The 20,714-nt window shown below is 37.7% G+C and overlaps 1 long non-coding RNA gene across 4 annotated transcripts in view; it reads right to left on the bottom strand.

The window, feature by feature from the left end:
- LOC149216470 (uncharacterized) overlaps positions 1 to 16,188 on the bottom strand; it is a 118,346-nt gene extending 102,158 nt beyond the window's left edge. The window contains exons 1-6 of one of the 4 annotated variants that reach the window (XR_016250561.1): positions 15,646 to 16,187; positions 15,310 to 15,415; positions 15,059 to 15,243; positions 14,690 to 14,790; positions 14,421 to 14,503; positions 14,258 to 14,334 (exon numbers count right to left, since the gene is read on the bottom strand). This is a non-coding gene — a long non-coding RNA (uncharacterized LOC149216470). Of the gene's footprint in view, positions 1 to 14,257; positions 14,335 to 14,420; positions 14,504 to 14,689; positions 14,791 to 15,058 lie in introns of all 4 variants that reach the window. The other 3 variants (XR_016250559.1, XR_016250560.1, XR_016250557.1) reach the window with 3 other exon arrangements.
- Positions 16,189 to 20,714: the final 4,526 nt, after the last annotated feature.

The following is a 20,714-nucleotide window of genomic DNA, read 5'->3' as shown; positions in this document are numbered from 1 at the left end:
ATCCGTACAGCGTATTTAATGGCAGCTTGCACGCTTTTCTAGGAGGTCGTACAACATTTATTGTTGTTCTGTTTTGCTGTTGCAAGTTTTTCCAGTTGGCTGTGAGGCACGGAAAACGAGATAAGTTGTAAAATTTGCTTGCTAATTTTTTGTTGAATATTTCTCACTGTAAAAAGCATTTTTCAGAAATAAGAAGGAGCTCTCGAACTGGTTTTCCCCAAGAGTTGTAGGGGGTTTTTCTAGGGTCACCTTGACCAAAAATCACTATGTTTAAATGTGTTGAATGGCTGTTTATATGTGCTGATTTTTATATTTCTGCATTTTCCAGCATTCTGTATAATTTCCAGAATTTGTGTTTTCAGCAAAAATTATTTTTTCAGCTGTTGAATGTATGGATATGGGAAAGGGCATTTAACTATTTTGGAGAAATAAGGTGAAACTGAAAACCGGGGTGGGAAATGAGAAATTTTTACAATGGTATGGAGTTTACTTCAAGTCGGATTGCTTCAGTCTTGTACCAGTTATGAAGATTCCAACATCCTTAAGCATTATGATGCGAATAGGAAGCAATCATGGGACCTAAGTTACCCTTCCCTCGGCCTATGATTACCATCCCTTGTATGCACCTTTTTATTCATTGATTTTTCTTTTACATACATACCTTAGGTTACAAGCTTTCATTGATTAACCATTGACCCCATATAGATGAAACATTTCATTGTTCATCAAGGTTGGGATATTCAAAGCTCCTTTCATTTAGATAGTTTATGCATTAGCTAAAAACTAGGTGGCAACTAATGAGGGGGATAAAAGCTTAGGCTAGACCTTTGTCCACACACTTTCATTTGTCCTTGTTAGTCTCTTGCATTTTAACATTATGGATCATGCTCTTTCCTTTCTTGCTATTGCATAAAACTCTAAGGGCAAAGTTTCCAAGTCCCTACTCAAGGATACAGAAAACTTGTATGCAATATTAGGTGACAAATAGCAATTAACCTGAAGATGGGATGTGGATACAAGGGAGAGGTAGAAAGTGAGATGTATGGACTACCATTAACAAGCAACATCAATCAAAGCTTTCGATTTGTGCCCTTCCTAGACAATGAAAGAAAGGCTTCAAGGAAGGTCACAACGGACTACGAAAAAGTGATAACTACCAAGGTGAATCATGGGAACAAGGGTACAACCAAATCATTCTATCATCCAATTCAATCTATGATCCATACTAGAACGCCCTTAAACATTATGAAAGCACTCAAATACAAAAATGGTTAATGTGCATTATAATAGATGACCCACCTTCCTCAAATGAGAAGGCTAGATGAAATAAAGCACTGACCAAAACATGGATGAGAGGCACCTAAGACTAGCTATATGTGGATCATCATAGGGTTGTTGGCTAGGTTACCCACCAAAATGGCTAAACCTATAGGAGATAACCTTTCTCCCGTCCATGACAACTAGCTAGTGAAACAAGCAACCAGCATCCCCTAACATCCACCACTAGCTGATGATATGCCATTTTCTGCACCACTTGCACCAGCCATATGCTTCTCACCCACCCGACATGAGCACATGGACAAAAGTGGGCTTCCACTCAAAAGGTACTCTAATCATTTTGCAATCGAGTGCTTATGCTTGTTTGTCTTCGAGCATTTGATATGGATTATTGTTGATCTGGAAAAATGATGGGCTTTGACCGTGATCTTGTTCTCTCGCTTTAAATGGGGGGTTAATCTTTGATCCTAGTCCAATGGGACCTACCCTAATGGCCCAATGGGTGTAGGAGGGGCACTACTTGGGAAGCCTTGATTGAGATAGCATAGTTCCATCCCTATGTGGTACTTGTCACATTCCATCATACATTATAAGCCTTTATCTCTAGGAGATAATCTTTCCCCCATCCATGACAGCTAGCCAGTCAAACATGCAGCCAGCATCCCCTAACATCCACCACTAGCTGATGATATGCCATTTTCTCCACCACTTGTACCAGCGATATGCTTCTCACCCATCCGACATGAGCACATGGACAAAAGTGGGCTTCCACTCAAAAGGTACTCTAGTCATTTTGCAATTAGGTGCTTATGCTTATTTGTCTTCGGGCATTTTATATGTATTATTGTTGATCTGGAAGAAGGATGGGCTTTGACCGTGATCTTGTTCTCTCACCTTAAATGGGGGGTTAATCTTTGATCCTAGTCCAGTGGGACCTCCCCTAATGGCCCAATGGGTATAGGAGGGGCACTACTTGGGAAGCCTTGATTGAGATAGCGTAGTTCCATCTCTATGTGATACTTGTCTCATTCCATCATACATTATAAGCCTTTATCTCACCTCCATTCTTTGGTATCAAAACAATTGGTTCTTTGGGATTTGGCATCCATACATCTGCATACCTCTAGAGGTTGATGGAACTAAAGCAAACAGAAAAAACATATCATGGCCACGAAAAAACAAAAGAAATAAAATCAAAATGCAAAATATGGCCAAGGACATACATATTAGCACGTGGACAAAAGCCTAGCATGATATCTACCTCACTCATTATGGCTATCACCCAGTTTCTAAGCACATGTTGCTCCATTACATCAAAAGAAGGAACCCTTGTGTGTCCCAACCCCAATGAGTGATGAACTACATCATCATTAAGGGGTAATTCAACTACTATATTATTCAAAGCGGGCTCTAACCCTTGAGCTATTTGCAATAATACAAAGAAAAATCAAGAAAAATTAAAATGTGCGCAAGAGTGGTGGAAAAACAAAGGTCGAGTTGGTAACTCATGCATCCACAATTGCTCCCTCCTCACATCTATACTCTTAGGATGTGGATCCCCCATCAAGTGATCCCTTTAAGCATGTCACTTGTCCATGAAGTCTTATCCCCTCTGTTACCGTTATTATTATTCACTAACACCTATCAATTGAAGGATAGATTGAGGAAATGCTACTTCCCCTTAGCAATTGGAAAAACCTAATAAGGTTGTCCTTTAGCCACTCCTACCTAGGGAGAAAACACCATTACGAGTTCAACGCCCTAATTTTGGAAGGTGATCCTCATATGAATTATTAAAGAGCCCATGACACTAAGGCTTGGTTCACTTAGATGCAATAATGATTTTTGTCCCTAATGATTGGTTGCTTTCACCAAAACCAAATTTGGCCCTCTTAAGGATAAGCGGCTCAATTAGGGCTTGGAGTGAAATTGCTTAGCAGAGGAATTTTCACGACTGGAAGAATTCAACATCAAGGGTTTAATAGGTTGCCTCAAAATCAACCTCCTTGGTGGCCAATGCATCCATTTTTCACCATAATTTCTCTTGCCCTAGTAGAAACCCTACTTTGTCCAAGCTTCCACTTGAGGGCTTCTTGAAGGTTTCATAAGCCTTTGTTTGTTGATATTCATTGTTGGAAACCTTTTCTCAAGCATCTTGACCTCGGGACATTCCATTTTCCACACTATTACTCACACCCTAGGTCTAGCATGCCCTAATTAGGTCTCACTAGGGATGTGAATTGCCTCATCTTTGTTGCTTGAACCTTGTACCTAAGTTGTGTCATCCTTTAGTGCTTATTTTCTCACCTTACAACTCTACTAGATTCTTGACTGCAAACAAAACTCGAAAGGAAAATATGAAGGAATTTACTCAAAGATTTGATAACCTCCTTAGGGAAGTCCCTGATAGGTTTAAACCCTCTAATGTTGTTATCCTTGATAGATAAATTACGCCTCTCCATGGACATCCAACTTATTCCCTTAGAGATAAGAACCCTAATGACCTAGTTGAAGCTAAGAAAATTGTTGTTGAGGTTGAGCAAAATTTCAATGTTGCACAAATTGATTTCTCCAACTATCCTAGAGTTAGGATTGAGTCTAAGACAAAGCCCATTTTTCTAGTGGACCCTGCTATGCAAGAACTTTTGCCTTCACTAGTGAAAGGGAGTTGCCTAAGTTTCTTTGATGGAAACTAACATGTTAGTCATGCATGGTAGTTTAGTTGTATTGCTATTGTGTGAGCATTCTAATATCATTCATATCATGTTTCATGCTAGAATAGATTTTATTTTTTGTACAGATTTATTATCTTCATATCAAACATGGGTGATACCCTACACCCAGTGCACATGCTCCCAAACAAGTTGATTGCAATGTGCAGGTTAGAAGTCTACGAGTCCGGGGATTGTTGGAGTTCTCATGAACTCCTCGTTCAAGCATATAGATCGTGCGCTCTACTGGGAGCTCATGTCCCTGAGTTGGAGGCAGATGGTACCCATCAAAATGGGTAAGCCTATAGGAAAAGACCTTTCTCATATTGATGACAGCCAGTCGATCAGCCACGTAGCCAGCAACCCTTGATAGGCACCACTAGCTAATGATATGCCATTTTCTCCACCACTTGCACCAGCCATATGCTTCTCACAAATTCGGCATGAGCAAATAGACAAAAGTGGGCTTCCACTCAAAAGGTACTCTAATCATTTTGCAATCAGGTGCTTATGCTTGTTTGTCTTTGGGAATTTGATATGGATTATGGTTGATTTGGAATAAGGATGGGCTTTGATCGTGATCTTATTCTCTTTCCTTAAATGGGGGGGTTAATCTTCGTGGGACCTCCCCTAATGGCCCAATGGGTATAGGAGGGGCACTACTCGGGAAGCCTTGATTTAGATGGTGTAGTTCCATCTATCCCTACATCATACTTATCACTTTCCATCATACATTAGAAACCTTTATCTCGCCTCCATTCTTCAATTTCAACTGACCATTAGTTCTTTGGGATTTGGCACTCGTACATCTGCATAAATGGGTAGGGCCTAGAAACTTTGCCCTGGGAATTTGATGCAACTAAAAGAAACAGAAAAAGTGTATCATGGCCATAACAAAACAAAAGAAAGAAAATCAAAATGCAAAAGATGGCCAAGGACATGCATATTAGCATGTGGGAAAAAGCCTAGCATGAGAACTACCTCACTCATTATGACCATCCCCTGGTTCCTGAGCACATGTTGCTCCCTTACATCAAAATAAAGAACCCTTGCATGTCCCAACCCCAATGAGTGATCAACTGCCTCATCATTAAGGTGCAATTCAATTGCTATATCATTCAAAGCAAGCTCTAACCCTTGTGCTATGAGTAGTAATACAAAGAAAAATCAAGAAGTAAAAGGCGCACAAGAGGGTTGGAAAAACAAAGGTCGAGTTGGTAATTCATGCATCCACGATTGCTCCCTCCTCACATCTATACACCCAGTATATGGATCCCCCATCAGTGGGTCTCTTTGACCATGGCACTTGGCCATGAAGTCTTATCGCCTCTGTTATCATTATTATTATTCACTAACACCTATCAATTGAAGGATGGACTGAGGAAATGCTACTTCCCCTTAGTGATTGGAAACACCTAATAAGGTTGTCATTTAGCGACTTCTACCTAGGGAGAAAACACCATTATGAGTTCAAGGCCCTAATTTTGGAAGTTGATCCTCATATGAAGTATTAAGCATCCCATGACACTCAGGCTTGTTTCACTTAGATTCAATAATGATTTTTGTCCCTAATGATTCGTTACTTTCACTAGAATCTGTGTTGTGATTGCGCCTCTTTGCACTAGATTTGATGGTTCTTTAGGATGTCACACTTGGACTCACCATGACCCCAGGTTGGCCTTAGCACCTTATGAGGGATGGCATCTGATCAAGGGCCCAAATGAGGATGGTCTCACCTTCTGAGACTTGGGAAGGCTAGTAGCACCTGGAAAGGCCTCAACATTGGAGTAGAGATGATACTTTGAGTAGTTGAAGACCCATAAAGACCACTTTGTGGTGCCCGAACTGGATTTTGGGACCACAAGGAGCCATTGAGGTGGATTTGAAGGCCAACCCTCAAATCATGTTTTTTATATGCTTCTACATCACATTTGGCACCTTATAGCACCAACATGTGGCATTTGGATCCCAATTCATGCATGACATGAGCTTTAGAAGCCTCGTGGCTCACACGTGTGGGCTTGTCTTAGAATTTATGATCAAAATGCTAGTGGGTTGGCTTGTAACCCAAGGGCTTCTTATGCTTTAACTTGTTAGTAAGGGATTTAGGGCTAATATTATGACTCGTCCTCCTCATATAAATAGAGGAGATAACTTTTCATTTGAATCATCATCAGTTGGACTATTTCAGCCCTCCCTAGGAGAATTTCAACCCTCTGTATCTTGGAGAAGATGTGATCTATGGAGTACTTTACATTTTGGAGTTATTTTCTTGTCTTTGGAGAAGTTACCTTGGATCAATCAAGGATTGTTCATGCATGTTCTTGTAAGTGAGCTTCATTGTTGAAAATTTATGATTTTATGTCTAATGTATGGAATAAATTGATAATCTAGGATTTTTATATTACACCATTGTTATTGAAGATAAATTGTATAGAAACTAGATATCATTATTGCATGCATTACTCATGAATAATATGTGAATGACAATCCCCTTGGTGAATCTTAATTAGCTCTCCCAAGTGAATTTTGATCCCTCACAAAGGTAATAGTTAGGATTTTGTTGCTAGGGCATGAAAATATCCTTACTCCTTTGCAAGGATTAGTCAATCTTATACATGCATAGACTCCATCTGCCCAAGGACTAGGCATTGGCCTTGTCTAATGGGTGATCAAACCAAATTTTATCCATAAATTGAACATCGATTTATCTCTCCTCTCAAATTACGCCTTCTTAAGGATAAGCGGCTCAATTAGGGCTTGGAGCAAAAATTTCTTGGAAGAGGAATTTTTGGGACTAGAAGGATTCAACATCAAGGGTTTAACAGGTTTCCTCAAAATCAACCTCCTTGGTGGCCAATTCATCCATTTTCACCATAATTTCTCTTTCCCTAGTTATTTTGCCCTAGGAGAAACCCTAGTCTGGCCAAGCTTCAACTTGAGGACTTCTTGAAGGTTTCATATGCCTTTGTTTGTTGATATTCATTGTTGGAAACCTTTTCTTAAGCACCTTGAACTCAAGACATTCCATTTTCCACGATATTACTCAAACCCAAGGTCTAGCATGCCCTAATTAGGTCTCTATAACGAATGTGAATGCCTCATCTTTGTTGCTTGAACCTTGTACCTAAGTTGTGTCATCCTTTAGTAGCCTATTTTGTCACCTTATACCTCTAAGCCTAGAATATATCTTGTAGGTGACCTCATACCAAGACTCCTCCCATTGGTGAAAATCCATAAAGAGCAGGAAGTAGTGGTTGTGATGATAGTGAAACACTGCCTTATTGTTGTCACTTAGTCTAGTGTTTGCCTTGTAGGGTATCCCTCTACAAGGCCTGCTCGATTTTGCAGCAATAGGCTAGCAAGTTGACAAAAAATACAAAACAAAAAAATCTCGTAGGGGTCACCCACATGGGTGGGTAACATGGCCAAAATTCACCTTTTTGAGCCCTCATCCACATGTTTTCATGCATATTTACTCATTGAGGATGTATATCACATATTCCATGGCAAAGTTACATAGTTGGAGCTATATTTCTGCATTGAATATTTCTATGAAGTTACATAGGTGGAGGTATATTTTTGCATTGAATATTCTATGGTTCAAACATGCCAAAGGAGGGGTTCATGTAGAAAATTTGTTGATCAATGAATGTTCACTTTTTTGGGCTATTGATCCCATTTATACCTGGGATCTTTCCACTGGCATATTTCTGTTATTTTACACCTTTTCTATGGGTTGCTTTGGGGTATTAGGGAAGTGTTTTATGAGAGCTATCCACCCCTCTAAACCCTAGATGTAACCAGAGTTGTTAATGAAGATAGGCTACTGTTCACTCACAATTTTGATGATTGTTTGCTGCTCTCTTTACATTGTAAATTATATCATTTGCTGGTTGATATTGAGTTGGAGATGAATGACATTGTTAAGAGCTTTTCACTAGTTCTATGCATCAACGTGGTTGTTTGGAACATTAATGTTTATAACTTGTTTTTTCCTTGCATTCTAATCTTCTTCATCAAGTATAGCTTTAATTCCTTTTTCCCAAAGGGCAAGGCACTTGCTCTAGCTTGTCTCCTCATCCTTTTATTCCAAAGAAGATTATTAAACACACAAATCACTAATCTAATTTTCAAATTCATGCTAATAGAAACCCTCCTTGTGCGAAGAAGAGCCAACCTAAAGTGAAGGGAGGTTCTACTAAGGTGACAGTGAGTGGGACTTCCAAGATTTCCCTAGAACCTATACCTATAAGATTGGACTTACCTTATGTGCCATTGAAAAGGAAAAAAATAGTTTATTCCCTCAATTTCATTCATGCAAACCTACTTTGTCTATTATAATGCATAAAAGTTACGAAAAAGGAAATCAATACAGCTTATTTTGCGTGCTACAAGACTTACTAGAAAATAAAGGTTATTTAACTCATTGCCTTTTGGTGATATCAATGGCTACTTCTTTCCAATAGGTCCAAGCTCCAAGCAAAGGTGCAAATGGGAAGCACTGAGAGAAAATGATGTAGAGTCAAGGCCAAGGAAGACAAATGGAAGGGGTAATGAGGGAAGTAACTTGGCATGGTGAAAGGATGTCAAGTTTTCACAATGAAACGGAATTGGAGGTGAGGACCATTTGTTATCTTCCATGAATTAAGGGTTCTGACTATTGTGGCAACAAACCATCAATGTAATCAAAGAAAAATGGGTTGAATATAGACTCTTGTGAAAAAAATCACCATTAATTGAGTTAGTAGACACTGCCATGGGAGTCACAAAGCAACTCCTCACTCTTAGACATGAAAATAAAAGAAATATTACAAAGACTAAGTGCCATGATGGCCAAGGACTTGTTACAACAAATCTTTCCTTTGCAAAGATGTTGCCTATCAGAATCTAACTAATCAAGATGAGGTTGGTCGTGTACTTGATTGAAGCAGTAAAGGTTCTAAGGGATACATCCTGCAAGACATTGGAATCTTCAAATACTATAAAAGAGGACATTAAGGGCAAAAGCACGGTCAAATATGCTGAATGCAGAATTTTAGACCTAACTTCAATGTACTAGAAGACTGTAATGATGACTGGTGATACTCAAAATTTTCAAGGACATAACCTTTTATTGCCAGCATGATTTTACAGTATTATTTGAAATTTTGAAGATGTATATGTTATCTTTGCAAGTGCCCAGAGTTTGGCAAAGTAGATTCGTATGTGTCTTTTGGCCAATGATAGTTTGAATATTAATCAAATTGGGAAAGCTCCTAGATATGCATTAACTTTAAGAGATATAACCAATCTAGGTGCTATCATCAAAGCTGCATAAATATCAACGGTGTTCAGAGTGTTTTTGAATAATTTCAATGACCTTTTGGGTAAATTATTAACAGAACAGGCAGAACTCTATTCTCATGATTTTTCTGGGCAATTATTTCTACCCTCAATCAATAGAAGATTTTTTTTTGAATGACGAATTTTACAGCAGAGTGAAGGTGCAATAATTAGTATAGCTTACCTCGTTGGTAAGGTTCCCAGCTGGGAGTATGGTTGAGAAGCAAGTTCGGTATTTGCAATAGAAATGGATCCCTTTTAGCTGATAGAAATAGATCTCTTTTAGCTGACTTGCTCATATCCTAAAGTTATTGACATGTAAGAATGTATGCTTCCAAGGTATTGTGCCCTTTTCTCAGACAACGTGTAAATGCAAATATTAGGTTCATTCTTTCCAGATCTAGGGCTTATTCAAGACAAGAACATGCTAGCATTAAGGTCATGTTGATGCATATTTTCTAGCAAAGGGGGATATATGTTAGCTTTGACAGGCTAACAAAGGCACAACCTTTGTAAAGAGGAGATAATATGAAACAACATACTTACCCTTTTCCAAGCAATTTGAAGGCACATGCATGTACTGGAGTTACCTTCTATTTTTTTTTAATTACGCCGCACTCCCGCATTGAAGTATTTTGGTTAATTTTGGCATATGGATAGACTAGGAATTGGAGAGTTGACGTTAGAGGATACCTTGCCTATTTTGGAGCATGGAGAGTTTATAGCTATTACCAAATGTAACATGCATGCATGGCACTCTTAACATGTGATCCTCTTGATACCTATTTCCAGTATGTGTTGGTTATGAATTGTAACGAAGGGAACATATCACCTAGGTTGTTTGTTCTTATTCGTGTTTGGTTTGACTGCACATAGGAGGGCACACTCCATGCAGGCCCTTGGATTTATTAGTATTTTTATGGGCATACTTTTAGAAATTCTAGGGGGTGCACAACTTTGGAAGAGGTAATGCAATACTCCATGCAAAAATGAGGACACACTTAGCTAGAGATGAGATATTGTCTATTGTTTTTAGTACATCAAATTAAGTTTTGTTGGCCTATTCTTAGGCCCATTCATGTGTTGAGTGCACAGTGTGTGGGAAGGTGACTCAACTAGGGAGGTTGGTCGTCATTTTAGCACCTAAAGGGAGTCACACATCAGACGTACATTCAGATCCATGCATACATCTAGTTTTCAGCAGTTGTGTCTCCATTTTTAGCAGCTAGTGAGGATGTAACTGTTGGAATAATGACACATCTATGTTGGATTGCATCCATGTTACATTCACTTTCAGATCTAATAGCATGAGAGCACATCCTTCAAGTAGACCTAAGGGTCTATTAAAAGATGGAGAATTGCCTGTAATAGGGTTGGATAATATTCAATGAAATTTAATCTTCATTTTTTAACTTGTATTTTCTTATTGAAGGCTTGACGATGAATGATAATTGAACAATTCATCCACAATTTCTCTACTTTCTATTGGTTAATATTTTTTAGTTGATATTATGGTGCTCTCACTCAATCAAACCACCTGATTTCCTAAGGTTGTTGGGTTTGTCATCCCTAGATTAATGAAGTTTTAGTTCACGAGCTTACAAACATGGACACAAAGGGTGGAATTTTCCAATTTACAAAGGCTAGGAAAGGAACCCTCCAATAAACTAATCCAATTAAATGTATGTGTCCTACACATTAAACCAAGAAATCAAATTCAACACTCTTGGTTGGCCCTTCTTTTGAATAGAGACCAACTGTGACAATACTATTGGGATGGCTAATAATATAATGTGATAAGTCAACGTTGGTAAGTGTCAACTACAGTGGAAAAGACCAATTAAATAAATTAAATTGAGGGCAGAAAAAGAGATAGAAAGGGAATAATGAATCCTTGTGTAAGGTTAGAGGACCTTCTTAAAATCAATTGGCAAATTAGCATGAAATGTCGATTTTTTTGTGCTATATTTTTCCTGCCATTAGGTAAACATGCCCTATATTGTGAAGGCATGGTTTCTCCCATTAATGAACCCAATTATTTGACTCTTCACCAATAGTTCCTTCACACAATGGGGTAATGACGAAGAGAAATGATGATTGGGTGATTATAAGAAACAAGGAAGGATGTGCCTCCCTTTTTACCAACTAGTAAACTAAGCTTATGGTATAACATTACTTGTTGCAACAAAGAACATATTAGGAGAAGGAGAAGATGGATTGAGATACTAAAAGTCAAAGGTAGGCCAAAAGTCCAAAAGGGTTGTTGAGAGACCCAAAAGAAGGGCCAAGAAGCAAAAGGGAGGTCAAGAGACCAAAAAGAGATGTGAGACCAAAAAAGGACAATAGTGAGGTGGAAATGGAGACCAAAACACCACAGTGGGAAAAGGCCAAAAGAAGAGGTGACAGATTGAAATGGACGTTGAGAGGTCAAAATGACCAAGCAGGAGCACCAAGCCCCCAAGTTTTTCTAAGCAAACATTTTAGAAAAGAACCAATGGATTTTCCACTCATGAAATAGAAAAGGAACAAGAAAACTTTCCCCCTAGGCATTGGAGGTACCTAAAAGAAGTGTTAGAATAACTCAAGGCAAGGAAGCCAAAGTAGGAAGGCTTACACTCAAGGCATGGAGGGAAGGAAGTGTCAAAAGCAACACATAACAAAAGAACAAATGACTAATGTAGGGTTTGGCACACATGGACCACAAACACACTTTTGACCACAAAGGACAATGAATTATGGACAAGGTAAAGTCATGAAACTATGATGGGCATCGCTACAAGTGCAATGGTTCACACTAATTATGACATAAAAGCATGTCATTGGCAAGGCTAAGACTAACTTGGGGATGCAAACAAGACTAAGAGGTAAGGCACACAATGGTTTTGAGTCAAAGGTTAGCTAGGGTGAGGCACACCATGTGGGCTATGCAAGTGGGCAAGCTATTGCAAGAAACGAAAAACCAAAGAGGGGAGAATGAGTGGATGGAGGAAGCTTGGAAAAGAAAGGTGTAACAATGTCTAGACTATTGACAATGATAAGAGGATGCACATGGTTTTCTATAACCCTCATGAACAATTAATCGACCAATGGAGGAAATGTGGCAAAGTAAAATTGTAATCTTGCCTATAGAAAGGGAGCTACTAAACTATCCCATTTCCTAATAGACACAGAATAAGAGAAAAAGACAGACGGAGCAAAACAATGTAGTAGGGGTTCTCCTAGAAATGAAAAAGCTACAAAGAAAGAAAATCAAGGAGAAAGAAGGAACAACTAGAGGAGAAAGGCCAAGTGAGCAGTAGGGATTAGAGCAAAGGTTGTCTTATAAATCAAGAAAAAGGAAAAGAGACCCCGCCAATATGGATGGGAGTAGGCAAGACAATTGTTTAGGTAAAGACAACGGTAGTAAAAACAAAGGAAGAGAATGAGAAATCTAACATGCCCGAGGGAGGTGGAGAGAGACAAGGTCCTGAAATGAAAAGGAACAAGGAAGCCTCTTGCTCAAGAGAATCCAATGTGGACTTGGCACATAACCCATGAAGGTTAGAAGAGATACCAAACAGTTCACTAATGGAAAAGGCCTTGTTGGGAGATAGGGCAATTATAGAAAAGGGAGGGTAAGGAAACTAGGAAGGGAATGCAATGGGGAGCGGGGGGGGTGTTGGAGATAACTCTCCCACAAATAAAAAGAAAAATGGGGGAAAGGTTTTTACCTAAATAGTAGTGAATACAACCCAAAAATAGTGGGTTTCAACCAAGAGGAACCCACTTAAATAATGAACTAGCTCAAGGCTCTAATGTGGGGCCATAGTGGAGTAACAAAAATATAACAGATAGTTCAATAGTCAAAATACTTGTCATAATCTAAAGGAAGCAGATGGCTCATGAGTTGGCTCGAGCCAAGTAACGTCCAAGGCTAATATTAGGAAGAGGCAATGATAGGCCAAAAAGTGAAGATTTAATAATCTAGGTTGTTGGAGTTGTAATTGTTTCAACGCACTTCGCTTCATGCTTTACACATTTTGCATATGCCATAGTAAAAGAAAATTAAAAGCTTCATTTATCTACTCCTTTCATGTTAGCCTGTTTAGTATGTTTAGACTAGTTAGTAAAAGTACAAAAGCGAAAGAAGGGAGATAAATTTCTTCACAACCATTGAAAATTTCCAATAGAAAACTGAAATGGTTCTTTAGGCCATTGTCTAAGGTGAGAATTGAGAATAGTGATATAATATTTCCTACAAAATGATTGACCTCCCCTTGCAAAATATAAATAATTAAGTTGTCAAAATGAGTAAGAAAGAGAGAAATTTTTGCGGGTTAGATGAGAATTTCATTTATAGCAACAACAAATAATCAAAATAGTAGGCACACAAAGAAATCTTGATTCAATTTAGTTAAACTTAAGGTAGTAAGTAGATGAACCCTAGTATCTACAACCCTAGTAGAATTTACAACCCTACTATCTTTGGGGACTTCATGTGGCATCTAGTTCTCCTCATCCTAATAGAGTTGTGCACCACAAAATCTGAGCTTACACACAAAGCAGCACTAAATTACCTCATCCCAATCATGACCATACACACTAATTTGTGACCTAAGAAGGGAATATGGGCTGCTAAAAAATCATGGACATCGAGCAATATTTATGGAAAACATCCCAAACAAATGAGCAATTGAAATTTGGCATGCACAATACATGACATTAATACATTTGCATAGTTGGCCAATGTAATCATCTATAATGATCTAACTTCTGGCTAACCTTGCTTCTACTAGTGTCATCTATATCATTTAGTGACATTTCAACAAATAGATTTCTATATAATAGTTTTAAGCACCGTTAAATTAATAGAAAACTAGAAATAAGAAGAATAACCATATGACCTATGGGGTTTGCTATAGAATAACCATCTAAACAAAGAATGAAAAAAAAAGTCTACCTACCATTCTGGCTGGTAGTCTGATCATATTCTTTATCATCAATTCTCCTTCTTCGGCATGTGATCTCATCTCTAAAATGACTGCAAAGAAAGATTAAAAAGGAATAAATCTCCAGTCATTACAATTATATATAAAAGATATAATCAACGAAAACAAACAAACCTACTTAGGGAAAACATGGGACAGCTTTCCAATTGAAACAAAACATTCCTTGTCTCATCTTCTTCATCAATAGAAAACCCTAGTAACCTGCTGCAAATTAGAGCTCATTTCAAACCATATATCAAGCCAAAACAAATAACCCAGAACTATCGAATAAATTGAAAGCAAACAAGAACCATTCTGAAACGAAATAATCAATAAAAACATTTAATCTATGATTGAAATAATCAATGAAAAGGTTTAACCTCTCCTAAACAATGAAACAACTCTTACAGCTATCAGCATACTAATCCACCACGCAAAATCATCTATCAAGCTCCTCCACTCCAATGGGATTCATCTCTATCCATCCTTCTTCCATGTTGTAGTACATCCTGCAACAAAATAAATCCCCCAATCAGTCAAACAAATGCAAACACACAACTCACAATTATGATAATCATCTCTAGGACTTCTGGTTAACCTTACTTAAGAATATCTTTAGTGATATTCAATCGAACAGATTTCTAAAAAGTTATTTTACATCTGTTTAGCAAGACATTTTAACTGGCTTAAACCCATCTTCTATGGGGTTAGCTGTTCACCTCACTGGAAAGTACAGAAAAGTCTACATGAGCGACAATCCAATGATATGGCACATACCTACGCCATCTTCACACAAAATGAGCATGAAAAGATCTTATGTAAACCACCAAAATGTTTTAATCTCACAGCCTGTCCCCCGCCTCTCAAATTTCACTGACCTAACAAGTACGAAAGGCTCTCGTGTCCTCTTTTTCCTCCGAGACAACCAAGTAAGTATTCCTCATTATTTCCCTGCAATTCCACTGCAGACGATTTGTGAGAGGGAGAGACAAGTATAGAGTCACGGCTCAAAAAAAACCAAAACAAACCTGAGCTGTCATCTTCGATTCCTTGTGGCTAGCCCCGTTCTTAATCTTTTTACCTGTTTCAAATAATTAACCAATATGCAAGCAACTGCCAAAAAAATATGAAACGCTGCAAACGATCTATATCAGTAAGACCATAGGACAACTATTGCTGCTCTGTGCAAAAACTTAAAGCCCTTGCGACTGTTAAATAATAAATAAAAACGCTTAGCCTCTCCTACCGAATACCGAGAAATATCAATTATGGCTATATGCAACAAAATAAAATAAAAATGCCCCGCCAGAGGATGCGCGTAGGGCAATACTGAATAAATTAATCCTCTACGGGGTTAGCTTTACCTGGGGCATGATTCAGAACATAAATATCTTGTAGGTAATTTGAGAAATTACGGAATGCGTGCCTACATATTGACGGAAATTGTACCTACATATAGTATGCCGAGAATGACAGACTGAGTTCTCTCTTTTTGAGGAACTAGGAAGCAAGAATCGGTACTTACCTAATATGGCTCGCCCAACATAATAGAATGAATAAGACAAAAGATGTACGAACATCCTTTGGCACGCTACTGCTAGTACTCTTCTTCTCCTGCGTGTGGCCTCATCTTCCCAAATTCACTGTCACTGTCAGACATTTAAAGTTTAAACACGGCCGTAGATAGAATTGGCAGAGAGACATAAGAATAAACAGATATTGAAACAATTGAGAAAACACATTACAGATTTAGAAACCATTAAGTAGGTTAAAACCATTAAGCAAGAACTGCCAAATAGAATAAAAGCACAATCTCTATCGCGGTAGCCCTTGCAATTTTCCACAGCTTCACTGTGAAATAGAGACAATCAATAAAAACTGTTTAACAGTTTGAGTTCTCTGCATAGACATTATCTACCAGGCGGCTTTTCACTGTTCAAACTTACTAGTAAAAACTAAAGATATTGAAAAAGTAATGCATACCTCCTCCTCCATTGCAATGGATAATTAATAAGGGTTTCATGTCTGGTGATTATTCTCCTCTACATAACAACAACAAAATAAAATCTCCTGGGCAAACAATGCAAACAGAATGGAAACAAAAAAGGAAAAAAAAATATCAATTGCAATCATAATGGAAAACCCAACGAGAAAAAAAAAAACTGTAAAACCCAAAATGCATGGCCATGCAACATAGAAAACAAACATGGACAGGAAAAAAGGCAAGCCAATGCAATGCAGAGGAGAACAGAAGCAGATGAGATGAAAGTGAGACAGTGCTGTGTGTAAGAGATTGCCTTATATACTCTCCCTTTCAAACGGTCACATTGTATCTGAACCGGTAGCTTTTTAGGAAGGGGTAGTGAACGTGCCATCAACATCCCACTTACAGTTCGTTCGAATTCATGCAAATTTGAAATCGCAGTCAAAAGAAAATTAGAATTCCTCTGCTTTTTTAGCTTTTGTAAATGTTGTCAGAATATGGTTGTTATTTCTTCCCACCTCTATTGGGCTGTGTTTGATTTGAATCCTTTTCATGAACAGAAAAACGTTCGCGCGTGAAACAGAAAAAAAAAACTATGGTGGAATATTTTGCCAGCGAGGCTAAAGGAGTGGGTTTTTGTTTTTTCGCTTCTGCAATTTTCCGTTTATTTTAATTGGCAAATTAATATATGTAATTATTATGGAAATGGTGGGTTTTTATTTATGTTTATATGTCCTATATTTTTTTATTATTAATAATAAATTTATAGTTTTGATCATTTAGATCGACTCTCACGTTTTTTTTTTTTTTCCGAAGGTGGTAAAACCTATCAACTCAGGTGTCAAACCAACAGTGAGGACAGCCATCTCTGGCTGCTATCCGCGAATGCTGGGTTTGACTCATCACTGTTAAATAGGAAAACCACGCCACCTGGCATAACCCTGCTGGTGGTCCGTAATCGGGAGCAGGCTCTCACTCCTGCCAGATGCCTCTGGGTCTTGGGCCGTTAACCTGTTTCCTTACGTCCGAGGAAGACGAGCTCTTAGCCAAGCAGAAGCAGTTTTACGGCACTGTGTAATTTAAACAAATAATTAAAATAGATTTTAGAAACCATAATAAAAGTAATTTTTTTTAAGCATAGCAAAATTTTATTGAAAAAAAAAAAAACAAAAAATGATATTTTTTTTTTAAATTTATTTGGTAAATTTATAAAATATAAAATAAATGTGAGTACAAAAGTTTCATGTTTAAATTCTTAATCATTTATGAAATGAAATGAAATGATATTTTAAGGTCCACAAGACTAAAAATAGCCTATGAGATCATTAGTTCTCTGTGTTTTGTTTTTTGCAATTCAATCATTTTCTGATTCAAACTGACGATGAGCTGACCCAATCTTCCAACAATCCCCTTGCTAAAAAGACAATGCCAAGAAACTGATGCTAACATGTTCTCATAACTTTCTCTAATGCCTTTGAATGCATCACATTCCAAAATGAAATGTTTTTTCCAATTCCACAACCCCAGACGTGCAAAATGTACACACTCGTTCTTCCCAAGCTTCTTTAGGCCTTTTCCACCGTCCTGTTTCACACCGAAGTTGATGTGAGTTGGTCCTTAGTTGAGTAATAAGAACCTTTGCCCTCCACGGAATGCTAGCTCCAATGAACTCTTTTTGTTGGAGATCACACATAGGGTTGAATTCCTCAATGTAGTATTTCTTCTTTCTACCCAACTCTTTTCCCCGTACCTTTTTACGAAACTTCTCCATAACAAAATCCATTAGCTCCTTGATATTTGTGGGACAAGCATTGAGGTAGATATTCCATTTTTGCATCCATGTGTAATTTTGTTTCATCCATGTTTTCTTTCTTTCACTCATGCCTTCATTGAAGATAACATTAGGCCATCTACCTACTCTCATTTGTTCAATTATTTTTAGATATCTTATGAGCCGCACTATAGCAATTGCTTCAATGGGAGTTGCTCCTGTTTCACTCAACATTATCTCATAAGGCACTGAACTTTTTATTTTGAACTTGCTCATGATCAAGCGTTTTTGGATTTTCTCAATTTGTTTCCATTTTGAGACAGGAGTGTTGCTAGCCCACAATTCACACCCATATAGCATCACTAGACAAACTAATAGTCCAAAAAGCACTTTAATCATTTTCCAATCCCATAACTCTGCCTCTCTACATTTGTTTTGAAGAGCATATAATGCTTTCCACCCTCCTAAAATTATCTTCTTTCTACAATCCTCCCAATTGAGTTTGTTGTTGAAATCAATCCCAAGGTACTTGTATTCATTTACTTCTTCAAGAATGTTGTCTTCAAAGAAGAAAGTATATTGGCTCTGCTTCCTTTTATTAGAAAAAATCATTATTTTGGTCTTGCTAGTATTGACTTGCATCCACACTGCTCTACAAAAATTCTCAAGGGCATATAAGTGCATTTGCAATCCATGGGCCGATTTAGAAATCAATACAATATCATCAGCATATAAAAGAAGCTTTATCACAAACCCCCCCAACGAAACACCATTTCCACCTTGCAGATTTAGCCACTTTTCTAATTTATCAATATATAGACCAAAAAGAGTAGGGGATAGAGGGCAACCTTGCTTGACTCCAATGTCACTTCTGAAGCTTTCTGAAATACCTAATGAGGTTCTAATTTTGACTTTCACTTCTTCATAAATTCTATGGACAGCGGCTCTATAATTCACAGGAATTTCAAGTTCTTCCATTCTACGGCACAACTTATCCTTAGGGATTATGTCAAATTCTTTTTTGAAGTCAACAAAGCAGCAAAATACTTCTTCTTTGTCCCCCCAAACCTTTTCAACAATGTGTCTCAACATGATGCTATGATCCACTGTAGAATGTTTCGGCCTAAAACCCACTTGTCCTCTTTCCCCCTTTTCTTTTACTTTTGCCCACTTACTAATTTTGTCTTCTACCATGCTGCCGAAAAGCTTTGAAAACAAAGGATTGATCATAATTGTTCTATAGTTGGATGAATTATTAATGTCCCCACTTTTAAAAAGGGGTATTTCTAGGCTAGTTATCCAGTCTCTTGGGAATCCTTGTTGAATGATGTTGTTGAATATTTCCATGATGTGCGGTGCAAGGGCATTCATTCCCCATTTTAGATACTCTGCTTGAAGTTCAACCAAGTCCTTTGCCTTTCCTGTTTTCAGCTTCTTAATTCCATTCTCCACCTCCTATAATGTGAAGAGCTTTGAATTTGTGTTGATCCTAGGGGGGGACTCCACCTCAAATTCTTTCTCATAGAGTTGCCTTGCATATTCAAACCATTGATTGGCTGTAAAAATATTTTCAATTTGCTTCTTCCTTGGTTGCAGTTCCTGTCATAAAAGCTTTGGATTATTCTTACTTAAATATATTAGCTTTTCTCTCCTTGTTTGCATGAACTCATCTTTTTTCCTTTTTAGTATGCTTATATAACTTTACATTCATCTTCTCCTTTCCTGCATTTTTCAAGGTTCTCCTTGCCATTTTGCATTCCTCATCAAACCAAGCATTTACAGGAAAACAAATTGATTTTGATTTCCTATTTTTTGCTCTTTTTCACTTCTCAAATGCACTTTGAATTATATTTGTTAACTCATGACTGTTGAAGCTTTTGAAACTAGTTTTCTCCTTCCGAATTAATCTCTCTAACATTGTGTTTAAGATAGTACGATTTTCTTGTGTTAGAATAATTTTGCCCCTTGATAGTGATTGTCAAGAGCATTGGGTTTTCCTGCTATGATGTCTTTCTTTTAACCATGATAACCTTATGTAAATTGGGTTATGTTCTGATTTTAAGTCCCAAATATGCTCTCGAATACTAACTTCATCTATCTTTTCTATTAAGTTTTGTGAACACATCACATAGTCAATGACACTTGCCCCATTGTATGTATTGCAAGTGAAGTTCCCAGACCTTTTCCATCTATCTAGACCATTGCAAATAATTAAGTTGAGAGCCCCACACAGTGTAAGCAACTCCTCTCCAAAATGATTGCTAACTTTGTCATCTTCTGAACACCTCACCCATTGGGGATTCTCCTCTTCAGTGAGCCAAATAGGATTGTTATCCTCTTTGCAACAAAGAATGCTAGCTTGATTATTTGTTGTTCTAGCATTGAAATCTCCCACTAAAAGAAATTTTCCCTTCTAAGAGTACACAACAATATCTTGTTTTAAAGATGCATACGGATCCTTGTTGTCAAGCCCCTTATTTTTGTAAGTTTTTGAGACTTGAGGGGCAAAATAACATGCTGCAATTCTTATGTGATTCTCATTCTCTGATATTTTCAACCATAAATATTGTTTATTTTCATCTTCTTTAATTAACTGAATGTGACAACCTTCTTTTTCTTTCACTAAAACTAGTATTCCCCCATACCCTTTGCCATTTTCTGCTACCTTGTTCCAAACT

Source organism: Pinus tabuliformis, chromosome 1_1, assembly GCF_031772625.1.
Source record: "Pinus tabuliformis cultivar Carrire ecotype Pingquan chromosome 1_1, CPIR1, whole genome shotgun sequence".
In the NCBI taxonomy this organism is placed as follows: domain Eukaryota; kingdom Viridiplantae; phylum Streptophyta; class Pinopsida; order Pinales; family Pinaceae; genus Pinus; species Pinus tabuliformis.
The sequence above is the reverse complement of the archived record's forward strand: the minus strand, read 5'-3'. Positions and strand labels throughout refer to the sequence as shown.